Raw genomic sequence first — 17759 nt, 5'->3', positions numbered from 1 at the left:
CCCCTGGGCCATCCTGGCTTGGGTTGTCGCGTGTGCTGGTTTGTATTAGTGAAGCTGAGCGGGACAAGACAGCAGAATCAAAAGGAGCAGGCGTGGGGACTGGCTCGGCTCTGAGTCAAAACAGGAGCTCGGCCACCTGAGCTAACCGGGACAATCCTAAAGCAATACGTACTGACAGGTAGCCATGGGGCCCTTCTTCCGCTGTGGTCAGACAGAGCCGAGCTGGACCCAGGCACTTGGCTCCAGTTAGCCCACTGGCTTGGACGGCGGGCAGCCTGCAGTCCCGCCACCCTCGCCTTGTCAGAGACCTGGGACAAGAGCCATGGCGAACTGGGCACAAGCTGTTTTTTGTCAAGACAGGAAGATACCAAAAGATTTTTAGGGATAGAAGGTCCATAGTTCAGGTGAACAGACGGTATTAATGCCAAAAAAAAAAAGAAAAAAAAAATCCAAACACCAAACCCCTTCTCTCCCCCTTGATTTTTGTCGGTTGGTTATTTGTGTATTTGTTACCTCACGTCACACTGCCCAAGGGCTTTTCTCTTTGCAGAAAGCAGCAAACTTCCAAAGGTTCCTCTGTCCAGCCTCCCGGATGGGACGTTGCTACCCACCCCCCAGCACCAATGAGACTTTGGCAAGCTGAACTGTCTGGTTATAGGATTGGATCCTGTTTGGGGAGTGTTGGGAGATGGAGGCAGGTGGGTGTGTTTTTTGAGAGGGTTTAGTCTCCTGGTGCATCTCCAGAGCAGACCTGCTTCTCCTCTGGGACTTTCTCCAAGCTCTTTCAGGCCAGTGGATTTACCCCGAGGAGCTTATCTCAGCAAAGGAGCTTGTCACCAAAGCCAGCACGGCACCCTTGTCCGGTTCTTGCCTCACCTCAGCCTTTCTCTCCCTCACACCCAACCCTCCCCTCCCCTCCATCTCCTAAAGGCAAATTGCAGAAGCCAAGCTGAATGCAGAATTAAGTGCAGCTCCAGACACCCAATGGCTCCTACTGATGCAGGCCACAAGCGGCAGTTGGCTTGGCAACGCACGTTTTAACGTGTTCTAAAGTTCCTCTCGGTGCCGGTTCTCCTACACTCTCCTGTCGCAGACACCATGTGCCATTGAGGGACATCACAGAATTATGCATTCTGGGTGATCATGGGACCCAGCTGCTCACAGTTTGGATCCAGATCCAAGCTTGCCCAAAATCTCCACTCACCATGCTCTGCCCCGCGAATAACCTCTCCCACTCCAGCATGTCTGGATGGAGCTAAAACCCTGGCCTGCTCTTTATATCCCTATTTCAAAAATCGGCAGGGTATAATTGAAAGTGATTTCTCTGTCGAATCAATCCTCTCTCACACCCAACCCTGCTCCAGGGGCTTGTGGCGAATAACTCGGTGCTCCTTGTAACTCGGTTTTTGTCTCGCTTTGCAGTCTTTCCCCTTTAAGAATGCAAGATGGAGTCACAGTTCACGAGGGAAGTACCCTCAGCCTGGGGCAAGCGGGGTCAGGGCTGGGGAGGATGCTGGGGGATTGACAAGGATCACATGAAGGAAATGGGTTGGACATAACTATACCTCCCTCTCCATCCCCATTTCCCCTCTCCCTCCTCCCCCCGGCTCCTTAATGGCAGCTGGTGCTTTCGGATCCCCCCTTCTCCACCCACTCGCAAGCTTTTAGCTGGGATCCCTCCAAACGGGCCCCATGCAGAGTATCCGCTCCTGTATGATATAATTCAAATACAAAGCACCCGAAGCAGCATGCACAGAAATGGACACACGGTAACTTAAGAATATACGACAATCCCTTCTCTATAGCCTGATTCCCCACTCCAGGCCCCTGTCTTCTGCTGAGGTAGGTGGGTAGCCGTTGGCGCTCGGTCCCTCCGTACAGCCCAGACTGAATCGTTCCAGAAGAGGCCTCCAGATTAGGTGTCACAAATCCTTCCGTCTATCTGTCCTTCCTGTTAAATCCCTTTAGAGTCTCCTTCCACCAGCAGCTGGGACCCAGAATTCCCTGCCCTCTCTGCTGCCTAATAGAGCAACAGCTGACCATCCAATCAAGCAAAAAGGATGAATCCCTTCCCAGAACCAGTCAGGGTGATTCCAGTATTGACCAGAGGGGTCATTGGAGAGTGACACTAGTAATTCCCACCCACTGTATTCCCTGCCCATCCATGAGCAAGGGACCAGATGAGAGTTTAGAACTCGGATCCCCATGCTTTGCTGTTGGTGCTCTTGGAGATCCTAAAATGGGAAAGTGCTATCTAACTGCCACGTGTTATCTGCTTCACACCATTGGCCCCTGCTTTTTAAAAGCACTTGTTGAGCATCAGCCTGTAGATAACCCAGCTTTTTGGTCAACTTTGCACTCCCGCTCCCAGGTTTTCAAAGTCGTGAATGGCTATTTAAGATCAGCGAGCAGCTGGATTCCCCACAGTAACCTACGAAAATTATCCATCTCGCACCAGAATCTCCCTTCTCCTTACCCTCTCTGTTAAATTCTGTGTCACAGAAACCTATGTTCTGACTGCTTTACAATGGAGATGTATCCAGTCTAGACAAAGCCTGGGCGGGGGAGTGAAAACCAGTCTTTTATTCTTGCAGCTGGAATTCATGGAAGAAATGCCACAGTCCCAGGTCAGAATTGCAGCTGGCATTCCCCAGAGCCCACACTAGATGTCTCCTCGAACAGACGAGTTTCCCCCCATTCCACAGCTTCCCAGTCACATCTCTCTGAAACTGCAGAGAGATTGGAAAGTTCTGTCTGGGGGCGTAAAGGGGGAGAAGATGCCTTACAAAGAAAGAATCCTTCACACCTGTGGGGAAAGGCAAGAGTGGGAGGGGCAATTCCAGAAGGGTGGCAGCTAATGGAAGAAGGCAGTAGAATTCCTAATACCAGTCAGTCTCCAGCTACTTGTTTGGAGACCTCCAGGCAGACTAATAGCCATGCGAAGCAAGCTTGATCCCCAGGCCTCCCCCCTTGTAAAAATACAAAGGTGACCATGTTTGATAGACAACCTGCTGATGAAGTGTAGAAACTGAGAATAAAACCTCAGCTCCCCTTCCAGGCTTCTCTGCATTCCTTCGGGCACAATTCCATTCCAGAGATAGCTAGGGAATAAGGGACCTTTGAGAAGCTAACTAGGTTCCCCCCCACACACACCTGGCCTATCCTCTTCAGCTTGAGATCGCTCTTAAATCCCTCCCCAGCTCCCTGTACAGGCTGTTTTGCAATTGGCGTAACTGTTGACCAAAGACTTTTTCCTGGGCCAGAAGCATAAACCAAAACTTTTCCTTTTAACTTCTTTTGTGTGTGTGTACACGTTCACTTTGCTCTGTCCCATCTGCCAGCCAAAAAAGAGAGGCCCGCAGAGCTTTTTCCCTTTCCATGACTTTGACTTTTAAGTTATTGTTTTAAACCAAAGTTTACAGGTGCTGTGTGTACATTTTTACGAAGGTAGACCGGAATTGTGCATTACTGCTGTATTTCTGTGTTCTCGACAAAGGGTGTGCTAGAAGGGCTTGGGGATGGCTCCCATTTCATCTGTCTCCAGGGAGCCATCTCTTGCTATTGTCTCACGTCTCTGACCCTTGTCTGTTATAGATCTTTGTAACCCCCTCATTTCAACCCCAAACCCCTCAGCGGTTGCCTTTGCTGCATACATCCAGATTTTCCCTGGGAATTTTGCTTCATTTTTGGGGACACTTCTTCTGTTTCAAAAAGGGCTTATTGTTTCCCCTTTATTTTGTATCCCCCAAAGTATTAGGGATCCTTTCTCTCTCTTTCTTTGCTCTCTAGCAGAGATTCCCGTTTGCTTTGGGCAGCCAGTTTGGCCGAGAGCTCATTGTAGCTTCTCTTGAGGATGCGGCGAGCATTGTCAGTACTTGAGATACTTCAGAGCAGTGCGAGCCCAGGTCCATGAGACACGCTGCTGTTCCGCTCGGAATGTGTCCCGCATTGGATGCGTTGGCTGGTTGGTTCCTTTGTAAACTGATCGCACCAGGTTTGGGAGCTTAAACTTCAGCACTGTTTTCTTCCGGAGTTTCTCTCTCTGCCACCGCGGTTGTTTTATTGTCCTTTCAAGCTGAAACCGTATTCCTGGCGCGGTCACCTCTGTCTCTACTTGTTTTCGTTTTTATTTAATATTTTGCCTGGTACAATATCCATTGTGTGCACTGGGCACCCACAGCTGGTTCTGCGGGGCCCAGTGCAGAAGTGGGTGTATTAATATGGTGGCTCTTGGTACTGTGCAGTCAGGGTGGTGAGGATTTGACCTGTAACCATCCCCACTCGAGGGAGTCCTTTCTCTTTCAAAGTAGAATTGTCTCTGTTTAAACCAAAGCCTCTGCCACTCTGAGTTTGTTCACCTCGAGCGGGTTAAACCAAAGGCTAAGGGAACATGCCAATCCTTGGGGGATAGCGCTAACCTCGCAAGCCAGTCAGGAGAGGTTTGGGCAAGGATGGATTTGTTGTGCTCACGGCCGCACTCTAAAGCAGCAATGCCTGACCGTTGCCCAGCAGAGTGGGGCGCATTGACATCTTGTCAGGAGCAGTAGGACCTGATCCAAAGCCCATTGAAGCGAATAGGAAAAGCCCCATTAATTTAAACAGGCTTTGGATGAGACCCTTCATGTGACTAAAATGGAAGCAGGCTCCAGTCACTTTCAATATGCAGAGGTATAGCTGGAGACCACAGGTCCCAGCATGCATTGCTGCATCTCAAGCCAGGCTGCCTGGCCCCACCATGAAAGTCTAAATAGGGCTTATCTCTAGCATCAAGTCAGACCCCATATCTAACCATTTCTTAGGGTCCTGATCCTGCTTTTTTTTACATCAATGGGAACCCTTCCACTGTCCTTAATAAGAGCAGGATCAGACCCTTAATGGGGTTTGCGCTGGGAAATATCACCCGTGCAGGTATTCCCAGTAAGGCTACTAAGCATTGTGACAGGCCACGGAAACATTCTATCAAATGCTCATTTCCGAGGGTGATCCTTGGCCAGCTGCCGGCCCAGTGCCAGAGAGGCTCTTCCTCCTCTGCAACTGACTGTAGCTTTAAAACAGCACATCAAGGGTTTAAAAAAAAAATCCTCTAACTGCCTCAGAGACAGAAGTTGGTATTTTGTGTGTGTGTGTGTGAGAGAGAGAGAGAAAGAGTGTGAGTGAGTGTAAAATCCCTGCTTGGGCTCTCCTGAGAAATCCGCTTGCATGGACAGCACATGGTGGGACATCTTTGTGAGGAGTCAGAAGAGGCCGTTGTGTGATCTGGGGAAAACCTACCCCGAAAGCAGATGTGTTTCTGTGAGCGCGAGGCATTTTTTCCCAGCTCCGGCAGAACAATCTTTCCTTTCTTTTTCCTTTGTTTGTTTGCTTTTATTTTAAATAGTCGCTCATTGGGGAGATGTGGTTATCTTGCCTCATCTCATAGCGCTGTCTGAGTCTCACGTCACTCCCTGTAACATTTGGATGTGTCACCAACGCAGTACTATCCCTGCGGAGCAAAGATGCCCTGGAACAAGCATGACTTTTGATGTTTCTCCAAGGAGCAGATGTTGCATCTGGGTCTGCGCCCCAACCTCTGTGTCACAAGGAAATTAACAAGGTTTCACATGACCTCATGGGTTTGCCTGCACAGATCAAGTGGCAAGATCTAGCCTCCAAACAGGCTCTTGTGTTCATTAAGCTGTAGACTAAGAGATTTCCTGTCTCCGAGCTCCCTATAGGTGTGGCCTGCTTCAGAATTTCAAGTTGCAATTGGATTTTAAAAAGCCATGTCTCTATCATGGGCTGCACATTTGCTGGCTAAGAGTTGTGGCTTTCATGCCACCTTCATCGAAATGTGAGCGTGTTCCTTAAAGAGTTGCTGTCAAGAATGTTCCCATGTATGGATTCCAGTGAGTCTAATTAGTCTGTCCCCGTCCCTTCTCCCCTCCCCCTTTTAATGATTAAATTTTGAAAGGGAGTTTCAAAATCTGGTACCTTTTTTCATCATTGATGCTGTTCGTATATTGATATTGGCACTTCATTCAGCTTGGTGGGTGAAACTGGCCTGCTCCCTTTTTTACTTTCTGTTTATGGTCCATTTCACTTTCTCGTGCTCTTTGAACTTTTTTCCCCCAAAATAATTGTATGAAAATAGTTTTGAGGCTCTGTTTAGTGAAATTCCAAACCCCCCTTGAAAAAAGCACACCTGAAACTGGCTGGCACTAAACTACATGCCAGTTTCCACTCGATATTTAGGATATGATGATTTTTCGAGGCATGGAGCACTCTGAAAACGCTCTATCTGGAGCCGGTGGGAGCTGCAGTGCCCCTGAAAATCGGATCTGGAATTGAACAAAGAGGGGCTTCCCAACTGAGATGCCCAGTGCCAACAAAGATGGGAATTCCTAGAACAGATGCATCCACCTTATGGTTTGCCTGCCCCGAGAAACTGCATCATGTTAGAACATGTTAACTAACATGACTTAGCGCTCAGGTAGGCAAAGAGTCAGTGGACCTATGCGGATGTACGCCATCTGATGATGTGGCCCAACATCTTTTTGTCTACATTGCGGATGCTGAAATTAGTTACAGTGGTGTAAATCCAGAGTAACTCCAGTAAAGTCTGCACAGTTACACCAGCGTGAGTGACAACCCTGTGGGCTTAATCTCATGTTAGCTCTAATAAAATGTGGTGGTTTTTTTTTTCAGCGTAGACAAAGCTGTAGCAGAAATTACTTTGGGGGTGGACAACACTCCTCCTTAACAGACCCATATCAAGCTATAGAAATGGGGCAAAATGTGATCTTGTATTCTTGGGAATAAACACCCACCCAAAGATGTGTGCACAGAACAGGGACACACCCTGTCCAATGTATCTGCGACACAATGGGTACCAAAGCTGTAATTTCCTCTCCGAGATCACCATTGTCTATCTCCTGGCACTGTCCTTGTGTTACAGCCTTGCCAAAGCATTAGCCTGATCCTGAAAGTTGGTAGGCCCGTGGCACGTTGCCACCTCATTCTAGATAAGCCAAAAAAGTTCAATTTCATTATTATTACTTTAGTAGTTTGATGATGTTACTTAAAAACAAACAAACAAAAAAACCACTGTATGCAAAACACACATACGCAGCTGCCTGTAGGATGCACACAAGTACTGTTACCAAAAAGCAACCGGCTTGTGCTGCTTTTTTCTCTGCTCCTCAACCATAATGTGTGTCCTTGTATGTTGTTATGCCATGATCTGGCTCAGAAGAGCACTATATAAATTATATATAAATATATATAAATATAAAGGGTTTTTTAAACTCTGTGCAGGTTTGGAATATCCTACAGCTCCAAGCTCTCCTGTTTTTCGTTTGCCCCAATCGTTCAAGCAACATTAAGTGTTTGTGTCACATTAAATGTGTCCAGTTTGATACTCAGGGGTAATTTTATTTCATTCTCTTACCCCTCATTGCCTGGCCTAGCCTTTTCCCAGAGTTGTGTATAATTAAGGTACAATAAATACCACACAAACCTTCTCTTGCGTTTCACCCAAACGACGTACAGTACTTAAGTGGGGGTGGTTTCTTTTCACCCATTGAATTTTTAAAATTCGATGTCCATTACCTCAAAACACGGTCAATGCAGGGGTGGGATGATTAAAGGACCAAACGCAAGGTGTGGCAGAAGTGTGTGTGTCTGTATATATTGAGAGATATATATACTGGTTTTAAACTTACTACCATGAGTTTTTTCTGTTGTTGGTTCCTTTTTCTCTAATGGCATTATTCTGGGCAGGGAAGAGCCCAGAAAGTTTAGAATCCCTTTCTGTAAATTAGGGCACTCTTCTGGTATCTCTCATTGGTTTTGCTTGGAGATTATTCCATTTTTCCATGTTGTCTTGGGTTTTATTTTTTTGTTGGGTTTTTTGTGTGACTAGCTTGTAGTGGTAGAGTGGTGAGGGGGCAGAGCAACCAGTGCAAGACAGGAACTGGGCTCCCTGGTCTAACCATTGCCAGTCGTTGTTTACTGGGAATTAGAGGAGGTGGAAGGGAGGACAGAGACAGCTGAAGTTTAATTCAACCAAAGGTCTTTTGTTTACATAAATATCCAGTGTCACCTTTTTTTTTTTTTTTTAAATGTTTTATGTTCTTGGAAGCTTTTAAAAAATAAGAGCTGGGACCCAGCTGTGGGATTTTGCCCCCTGGATTCTGACTGACCCCAAAGTTCCAGGATACTCGGAATGAGGATTCAGTTTGTTATAAACGTAGGCACCATCTGCAAAATAGGGACCTCCGCTGGGCGTTGAGATTTGGAACACCCCAAGGCGTGGTTAGATCTGCAGGGGTTGGTCACACTTAGCAGAAATGGGGTCACCCTCTGCCTTTACACGTGAGAAACCTGGGCTGGCCAAAGGGGACTGGCAGCTCAGCCCTTCCCCCAACCCGTTTAGAATTTCTGCCGAACTTGTAACAGAAGAACCATTAGCCAGTTGTCCTGTCATCCTTCCCCGTTTTCCCCCTCCACAACAGTCAGAGCTCTGCCTCTCTGATCTTTGCGCAACCCTGGCAATAGTCTTCCAAACCTCTCGCTGAATCTCAGGTGGCGGGAACACCCAAAAACCAATGACTAGTGACTTCTAATCAGTGTCAGCTTAGCCATTCTGCACAAGCCATGGAGCCAGGCCCTGATGTGGCTTGTTGGTCTCAGTGGGTGGATGGAGGAGGGAGCATGGGTCTGCTGACTTGACCTGACCTGACCTCAGTTTGCACTTGTAGTACCCTCCATGGCCATTGCACGTCCTCGTTCTAAGCGCGCTCAGTTGCAAAGGGACTTTGTTCTCCCTGGTCACAATCCCTAGCCTTTGGAAAAGGTGGCGTTGTTGCATAAGGAGAAAACCACCCCTGCTTTCCAAGTTTCACCCAAACAACGGTTCCAGCTGCCTGCTCAGCTCCCCGCAATTCAGACCGTGAAGCCTGCATTCCTCTTTGCTCTTGGTTCGAAGGAAAGTCAGGGGTGTGTGGGGGGGTGGATTTAGACCTGCAGTGATGGTAACTTTATTATTTCCTCCTCCTCGGCGTTGGTCAGTGGGATGATATGAGATGGGGGAGGGGACAGGGAAGGTGGCGGGCGGATGTGCATAAACCTTGACTCCTTCCTCTCCCGCTGTCCCCATCCCTGCCATATGCCCGTGCTGTATAAAGGAAATAGCATTGCTGTGTATTTGTACTCTGAACTTCCGTGTGTCTGCTTTGGCAGACGGTAAACCCTTGTACAGTAGATCTAGCTGCATGTAATCTGTATGGACAACGGCATTATAAAATGCAATAAAATAAATTACCTATGCTGACGTATTGGCTGTGCTTTTTGTGGGGTGGGGCGGGGGGAACGTTCTTACCTTCTTGGTGTTTACAGGGGTTTCGGGCTATTTGGGGTTGGATGCCCGGAGCAGTGCCTTTAAAAACACACGTATCGGGTAGTCGCCTCCGCTGTTGAACATGCCAGACAATGCGCACATGCCAGACAATTGCCAGACAGATGTGAGTGTTTTTAACAGAATTCCCCATCCCTAGTCCAGCTGCATGACAGAACCGGAGCGGTTCGAAATGGGCAAAGAGTGATTGCGTCATCCAGCCCATTGCTGTGGGGAATCATGATTTTTTTTATATTATTGTAAAGCCTGGGAACCCCAATCATGGCCCAGGACCTCATTGTGCTAGATGCTGTACAAACAGAACTATGTCCCGACTAGTTTTCGGGCTCCCACCACTCTTACTAGCACGATTCCTCCTTGGCCTGTTGCGAGGGCCCTACTAAATTCACAGTCCATTTTGGTCAATTTCCCAATTTTAAAAATCATAAATTTCATAGTTTCAGTTCTTTAAATCTGAAATGTCACGGTGTTGTAATTGTAGGGGTCCTGGCCCAAAAAGGAGTTTGGGGGTGGGGGTCACGAGGTTATTGGGGAGGGGGAGGGTTTGCAGAACTGCTACCCTTACTTCTGTTCTGCTACCTTCAGAGCTGGGCATCCAGCCAACAGCCATCACTCTCCAGCCACCCAGCTCTGTAGGCAGCGCAGAAGTAAGAATGGCAATACTGGGATACTCCCCCACACACACACTAAAATAATCTTGTGACCCCCTTGCAACTCCCTTTTGGGCCAGAAACCCCAATCTGAGAGATGCTGGTCTCCCCTGTGAAATCTGGATAGTATAGGATAAAAGCGTACAAAAGATCAGATTTCATGGGGGAAGAGCAGATTTCACCGTCTGTGGCGTTTTTGTCATGGCCGTGAATTTGGTAGGGCCCTACACATCTCTCAATTAAAGTTCCTCCTGATATATATTGTATTACAGTAGCACCTAGAGACCAGGGTCCTGCTGTGCCAGGTGTACAAACATATAACAAAGAGACTGGCCATGCCCCACACAGCTTCCATCCCAAGTATGAGATGAGAAACAACAGGTAGGTACAACAGACAGAGCAGTGAGAGATTGGAATTGCCCACACGGGTATCAGCTGGAGTCCCCACACAGCATGAAGTACCTGCCAATCTTCACAGCTGGGCTCTTGCCAATCCCAGCCTTGCTCCATGGCCCCCTAGCAGAGGACGCTGTTGGGCTTAGCCACCCAGCCCTTATTTCCCATGACACCTGACGAGCAGGGATGGAGGAGAAAAAATGAATCCCACTTGTTTCATTCAATGAATCAAAATCCACTCCGTCTTTAAAAACGATAAGGAAGGGGGAGGAGGGGGTCAGAACGTATCCTTTAAGCCATCGACAGCGATGATTGTCACCACTGTAGCTGAGCAGACTTTGCCTTGCAGAGGAAAGGTGACCCAAGACTACAACAATAAACTTCCCCCAAGGAACTACACCCCAGATCCCCAAAGATACTTCGGCCATTAATATCAGTGGCAGTTGGGAGCCTAAATACCTTTGAGGATTTGGGTCGAAGGCCCATTACAAACCTCCCACTGTCAGTGCAAGGTGCGCGTCTTTGACCTTGCTTTCTCGACTCACATGTTGTGCAAGGTTTGCGTATGTGTGTGTGTTTTTAAAACCATCTAAAACAGGAGGGGATGAGCGACCGAAGGTGACTGCTGTTAGTCGCCTTGCTCAAGATGCCACTGGAAGGTGCTCATGCTACGCAGACGAGCATGCTGAAATTTGATTATAAAAATCATTTTAAACCTCCAGCTTTGAATCCACAGTGTATGTTTGTTACCGGGCAACCTGCCTGTCGTGCCTGAACACCAAAATAACCCTATTCTTAAAGGAGCAGCGTCACTTCACTGATCTACCAACAGCCATGGGAAAAACACAGCAATATAAAACGAGGGAGGGGACCCTTCTCATTTCTCCTCCCAACACACCAGAAAACCATTTAGGGGGCGTTTTCCCCTAGCACTTGGGCTCCTAACTCCTATTAGAAGTTAATGAGAGTTGGGCACCCAATTCCAAAAATTTCAGAGGTTTGATGACAAAATGGCAGGAATTTTTTTCTGCCTTTTTTTTTTTTAAGCAGCCCTGCTATGAAAGCATCTTCATCAATGGTGGGGCATTTCTGGAAACGGAATAACATTTCTAATAAACTCTTTTCGTTTTTGTGGGGGTGGCCGGAGTTCAGATAAGCTAAGAACGAACCCAAACCAACCTTCAGTTCACCCTTAAACTTGACCCAAAACTTTATCAGAGTTTGGAAAAGTTTGGTTCACGCTCCCCCCCCCCCCTTATTTTTAAAGATGGAATCCCAGAAGACAGAGCTGGAAAAGATCCGATCAGTTACTTCATGCCTCTGCTCATGTGGAATTGTTCCCTACAGTGCATTTTTCTTAGTGATCTGTTCAATCTAGGGGCCAAATTTCCAGTGGCTCAGCACCGACAAACAGGGATGGATTTTCAAAAGAGCTCGACTCCCACTGAGGCTGTGAAGCAAGGGTCAGAATTCCAAAAGCACCCAGCACTGAACAAGCTGAGCTCTTTGAAACCCTGCATGCAAATGGAAAAGTTTTAAGCAATGGGGCTTCCACCACTTCCCCGCGGGGAGCCCGTCCCACAGCTGAACAACTCGCTCTTGGGAATTTTTGCCTAATGTGGAACTGTTTCCTTTTCTGAATTTTGTCCAATGAGCCGTGCTTACACCCCACTGCTTGCACCAAGATAACAATTTCCCGTCAGTGTTTAGACCTGTCCACTATTAGGAAACTGTTCTGACTCCTTCCCCATTCAGTTGACCTTTAGCCAAGCTGTGTCTATTCAGCTCTTTAAATCCTTCCTCCTAAATCCACGCCGCCAGCCCTATGGTTGTTTTTAGTGCTCTTTGAACTCTCGCCAATATCTTCCTGTTGGTGCCTGGAACTGAACGCAGTATTTCAGGTGCCATTACTAGACCTGTTCACCCTGGATCCCTCAGTTCAAACACACACAAGCTTTCCTAAACAAGTGTCCTATGTGGCCACAGACCTGTTAAACAATTTAGACTCAGCCCAGCCTCGCATTGGGTCCCGCCTCCATGTGTACCATTCAGATCATGCGCAAGGTGAAGGGGGGCTTTTCGCTCCATACAGACTGTCAGCTGTTGTGGGAAATGTACGGCGTGGATTGATTTAACGCTTGGAGAAAGAGCTTTTTAACTGTCAAACCATAAACCTTTTCCTGAGACGTGAAAGCTCTTTTTGTCTGATTGCTAAACCAGTGTCCGGCTCAAGAAGGAGACTGGTGTACAACCTCCCTCCCAGCACCTGGGCCAGAATGAAACCAGGTGCTGGCACAATGGCAACAGGAGGCCCCCGGCTCCCCTCTCTATCTTAGATGCCCTTCGGACTTCAAGATCTCATTTGACCACCGCATCGTGAAAGACCAAGGTTCTGCCTGCGTGGATGTTCAAATGCTCTCTGCCCCTTGGGATGGACTTTCAGAAACACTCCGTATGGCTCTAATTCTGCTCCTGTTGAAACCAGTGGAAGTTTGAACCATTGACTTCCATGGGAGCAGAGCTGGGCCAGTGTTGACTGCTTGTGATAATCCCAAACCATATGTACAAATACAGGGTTTGCCCCTGTACCCTTAACCAAAATCTCTTCCCCCCCCCCCGCCATTTTTATCTAGCCTGTTATTCACGGGCTGCCCTGCACCCCAATGGTGGCTGTGTTTTAGTGACTGAGCAGCACTTTGGGAGGAAGGGCAAATAGGATTATTGCTTTTTGACCCCAAGAAAGAAAAGTTAGACTTTGGCTCAGAGCACAAAATAGAGAAGTTGGTTCTTATTTCATCTGAGCCAGTGAATTCACCCTTCTGTTTGTCATGACCCCAGTCTCATTCTCCTAGCACGTGGCACTGCCGATTATCGCTCAATTAACAGCTTATGCCTGTGGTAACAAATGAGTGCAGATTCCCACCCGAGATACTTCCTGCTTCAGATGAACTCCCTGCTTTTGGGGCAAGCATCATTTCTCACTTGGAGTTCATTTACAGTCAAAGGGTCACTCATTCCAGCTCTCTATTGATTTATTGGCCTCCTTTGTCACTCCGAGTGTTGCAGTTGGTCTACCAGTATTGCGACAAGAGGCACTGAACAAAGACCAGGGGAGGGTCTGGGTTGGGCTTGATTGTTGCAGTGGGCTTATCTGTAAAGAAAAGCAGTACTTTGGTCCAAGATTTCATCTAGAAACACCTTTTCAAATGGATGTCAAAGGACTTCAATGACCATATCAGAGCAAAAGCGTTTACCTCTGATCTGTAGATATATCAGGGTGAAGCCAGTTAACTTTAGGGTGTCACATGGGGGATAGTTCTGAAGCTTTCCCGCTCTGGCTGGGCTGTTATGGGGCGTGAGATGGTGGATACACACAGGACCAGTCCTTGGCTGATGTAAATCAGAGAAGCAGCATTGATCTCAACAAGGCTGTTATGATACGAGGCACCAGATGGCGCACAAGGTCTGACAAATTTCTTTTTCTCAGCCTGCAAGCAGTGTACAGTCTTTGAAGACCTACTGTATTGTTGCTAGTTTTGTGATGTGGTTTCTTGCAGGGGAGCTGTTGCAAACAGCAAGAGGGTTTGTTCTCTGGCTTAATCTCGCTAACTAGAGTCAATTCTTAGGGCCTGGGAAATGGGCAATGGCTGGGCCAAAATTTCAGAAAGAGGGGATTGCTTGTGTGCCCTTCATGACCACCTCTATTCAAGGACTGATGTATATAGTACAACATAAAGTAAACTATACTAAGAATATAGCCAGATTCTATGCTCCGATTTCTCCTCCACTGGCAAGCAGAACTGCAAGACCCTGAAATTTTTGCTTGTGCTTGGCAGAGGGTTGATATAGGCTATGCCAACTTACGCGATCTGCGGATCTGGCGCATGTTATTTCTGTGGAGGGATGGAACTATTTTTCTTGCACCTAGAGTTGGAGGGGCTCAGTATGCCAAGGATGGGGATTTCACAGTCGGCAAGGACTTGTGGATAAGCACACGAGGTATGTGCATAGAGTGAGGAGGGTATGTGCTTGCTGTGTCTAGCTATTTGCATGCAAGGCGGGGTTTACTGTGGATGCGAGTCTCCGGGTGGCAAACCAAACTGAACATTAATGTCACTTTGTGCAAAATGGAGAAAGGATGGATTCTTGGAATCTTGCATTTAGACCAAATTCTGCTTTCAACTGCACTATGGCAGGCCAGACCATCCCCACTGATTTCCATGGAAATCCCTTAGTCTGGATTTATGCCGGTGAAGCCAAGAGGCAAAATTTGGCTTGCAAAACCAGGTTTCTTTCCACCTTAGTAAAGACTGTATGGTTAGGGCTATTGCTGGTAAAATTGGGAGGATCAGGGGAGAGAATAATCTCTTCATGAGCCCTTTGTTAAAAAATGGAAAAAAGAATGTGTATAAATTCTTTAATTTACCACCACTGCCTGCTACCCGCTCTCCCACAGAATAATCATAACCAAAAAACTCATTAGAAACCTATAGAATTAACCACTCTCTCGCAGCTCCCTTGTGACGCACAAAGCCCGGAACTGGGAGAACCTGTGGGTTTCTCATCTGTGATGCAAACATGCAGCGCTCAGACTATGTCCCAGGCTCCTAGATGCCAGTTGTGGGGGAGCGGAGGGACAGAGCAGATGAAGTGGTGCACTGGGCAGCTGAGGTGGAGGCTGGGGGTGGGCAGGGGAGGTTGGGTCATGAGGCAGTGTTTGGTTCAGCCAGCCCTCAGGGATATGGACATGGCAATGGTTGCTCTGAAGCTGAAGGCAAGGCTCTTCATGAGTGTTTACAGAGGGGATATGCATGATCACTGAGCATGAAGAAAGCACCTGACAGGCCTCACACTGTTATGTCCCGAACCTAACTGGGTTTTGCTTTGATCCTTCAATTTCATTTGTAGCAGGGTCTAATAATCTCCATTTTCTGAACTGGGAAACAGGCCGGAGAGTAACTGTGAGCTCCACACAGCCAATGATTCTCTGTCAGCTACTAATTCTCTACAGCTGGTTGAAGCTGGGAATAGAGTAGCTGATCGCTGCCCATATACCCACTCCTCTTACACCAATTCTGAGTCTTTACAGCATCTCCTGCTGGAAGAGGCTGGGTCTGGAATAGCCGTGAGCGCTCTTCATGTTCAGTCTTCTTACACCAATTTCTGATTCTCTACAGTGCCTCCTGCTGGAAGAGGCTGGGACTGGGTCAGCTGTGAGAGCTCTTCACATTCAGTCTTCTTATATCAGTTCTTGATTCTCTGTTCACTCCTGCTGGCACAGGTGGGGACTGGAGCAGATGTGAGCTTCCGCCCAAAACCAGGACTCATACTCTGGTCTGCAGTAGACGTGGGCAAAAGTAATTGCAATGGAAGTCCAAGTGTTGTGAACTTGATCGCTTCCATATCTTGTTGCAACGGTGCGTCTGTTTTCAGGGAAAATAGGCTCCACCAATTTTTTTTCCACTTTGAAAACACGAGACATGTCTAAATTTTGAAGCCAAATTGTCGAGTGTTTTGGTTTTTATTTTGTGTGTGTGTGTGTCACATTTCTGTGAAGTTTCTCTCTCTCTCTCTCACACACACACACACTCACTCACTCTCTCTCTCTCTCTCTCTCTCTCTGTGGGGAGTGTAAAAACCATTGAAAATCCATCTGCAGTTTAATACAGCCCATCATCAATGGTGATTCTGGCTGAGAGTGACGTAGCCCAGAATTCCCATGCAACCAGTTCCATACAGTGCCTCCTGCTGGTATAGGCCAGGGCTGCAGTAGGAAAGCATTCCCCCATGCAGTTGGCTGCCTGCACCGTTTTTCCACAGGGTCACCTAGTTGTGAGAAATTGGGACTGGAGTACTTGGGCAGTGTCAATACTTTAAGTATTGATTGACACTAGTGTGGTTAATACACTAGAGCAGGGATACTCAGACTGAGGCTCGGGAACCGCAAGTGGCTCTTTGCAGCACATGATATTAAAACACTGAGTGATTTAATGATTAACCAATCAGGATGCTTTTCGTCTGTTATTAACCAATTGTAGAATATTTGATCAGTCACGTTGCTGTGAGGATAATTAGGGAGAGAGAGTAAATAAAGCAATGAATTCGCACTACTGTGGCTGTTTTGGGTAATGTTGATCACTAATTTGGCTCCTGAACCACTGAGGGTCTGAGTATCAGTATTAGTAACGTATCAGTCAAGACCACCTGGGTTCAGTTCTCAGTTCTGCCACAGGTTTGCGGATTGACTTTACACATAAGAACAGCCATACTGGGTCAGACCAAAGGTCCATCCAGCCCAGTGCCCTGTCTTCCGACAGTAGCCAATGCCAGGTGCCCCAGAGGGAATGAACGGAACAGAGAATCATCAAGTGATCCATCCCCTGTTGCCCATTCCCAGCTTCTGGCAAACAGGCTGGGGACACCATCCCTGCCCATCCTGGCTAATAGCCATTGATGGACCTATCCTCCATGACCTTATCTAGTTCTGTTTTGAACCCTGTTATAGCCTTGGCCTTCACAACATCCCCTGGCAAAGAGTTCCACAGACTGACTGTGTGTTGTGTGAAGAAATACGTCCTTCTGTTTGTTTTAAACCTGGTAATTTCATTTGGTGACCCCTGGTTCTTGTGTTATGAGAAGGAGTAAATAATTTACTTTCTCCACACTTACTTTGTGCCTCAGTTTCCCATCTGTAAAAGGAAATATTCTTTCTTTTCCTCACCCATCTGTCTTGTTTATTTAGGCTGTAAGTTCCTTGGGACGGGGATGTCTCTTACCATGTGTCTATACAGCACCTACCCCAATGGAGGCCCTATTATAATACAGATAATAACATTGAATAATATTCTCTACAGTGATTCCAGCTTGAGAGCTCCTCCCACTGCTAGTCATCTGCACCATTTTCCCCACAATGACTCGTGCTGGGAGAAACTGAGGAACGGTGAGATGTTCCTATGTCACCAGGCACAGCATTCTGCCATCATTCCGTGTGGCTCTGTCTTTCCTCTCGATCGATGAAGACACCACACAAAGCCAGTAGGGGCAAAGTAATTTTTCAATTTCTGAAGGAGGATTTTTTTTTTAACTTTTTGTCTATTCCCTTTTAAAAAAACTATTTACAGAAATAACTCGTGATCCATCAAAATATTTTTACTGAAAATATGAAACAGTGGGGTCATTCACTCAAAACCTTGCAAACCACATTCCCTCCACCCCTCACCCCATCCTGCCCCGAACAGAATGATTTGAGAGTGTAATTTTGTTTAGAGAGTTTGTGCGCACGCAAAGAACGGTAATTACGTAGACAGATCAGTTATGGC

Source organism: Eretmochelys imbricata, chromosome 21 (genome assembly GCF_965152235.1).
Source record: "Eretmochelys imbricata isolate rEreImb1 chromosome 21, rEreImb1.hap1, whole genome shotgun sequence".
In the NCBI taxonomy this organism is placed as follows: Eukaryota; Metazoa; Chordata; order Testudines; family Cheloniidae; genus Eretmochelys; species Eretmochelys imbricata.
Note: the sequence above shows the minus strand (reverse complement) of the source record.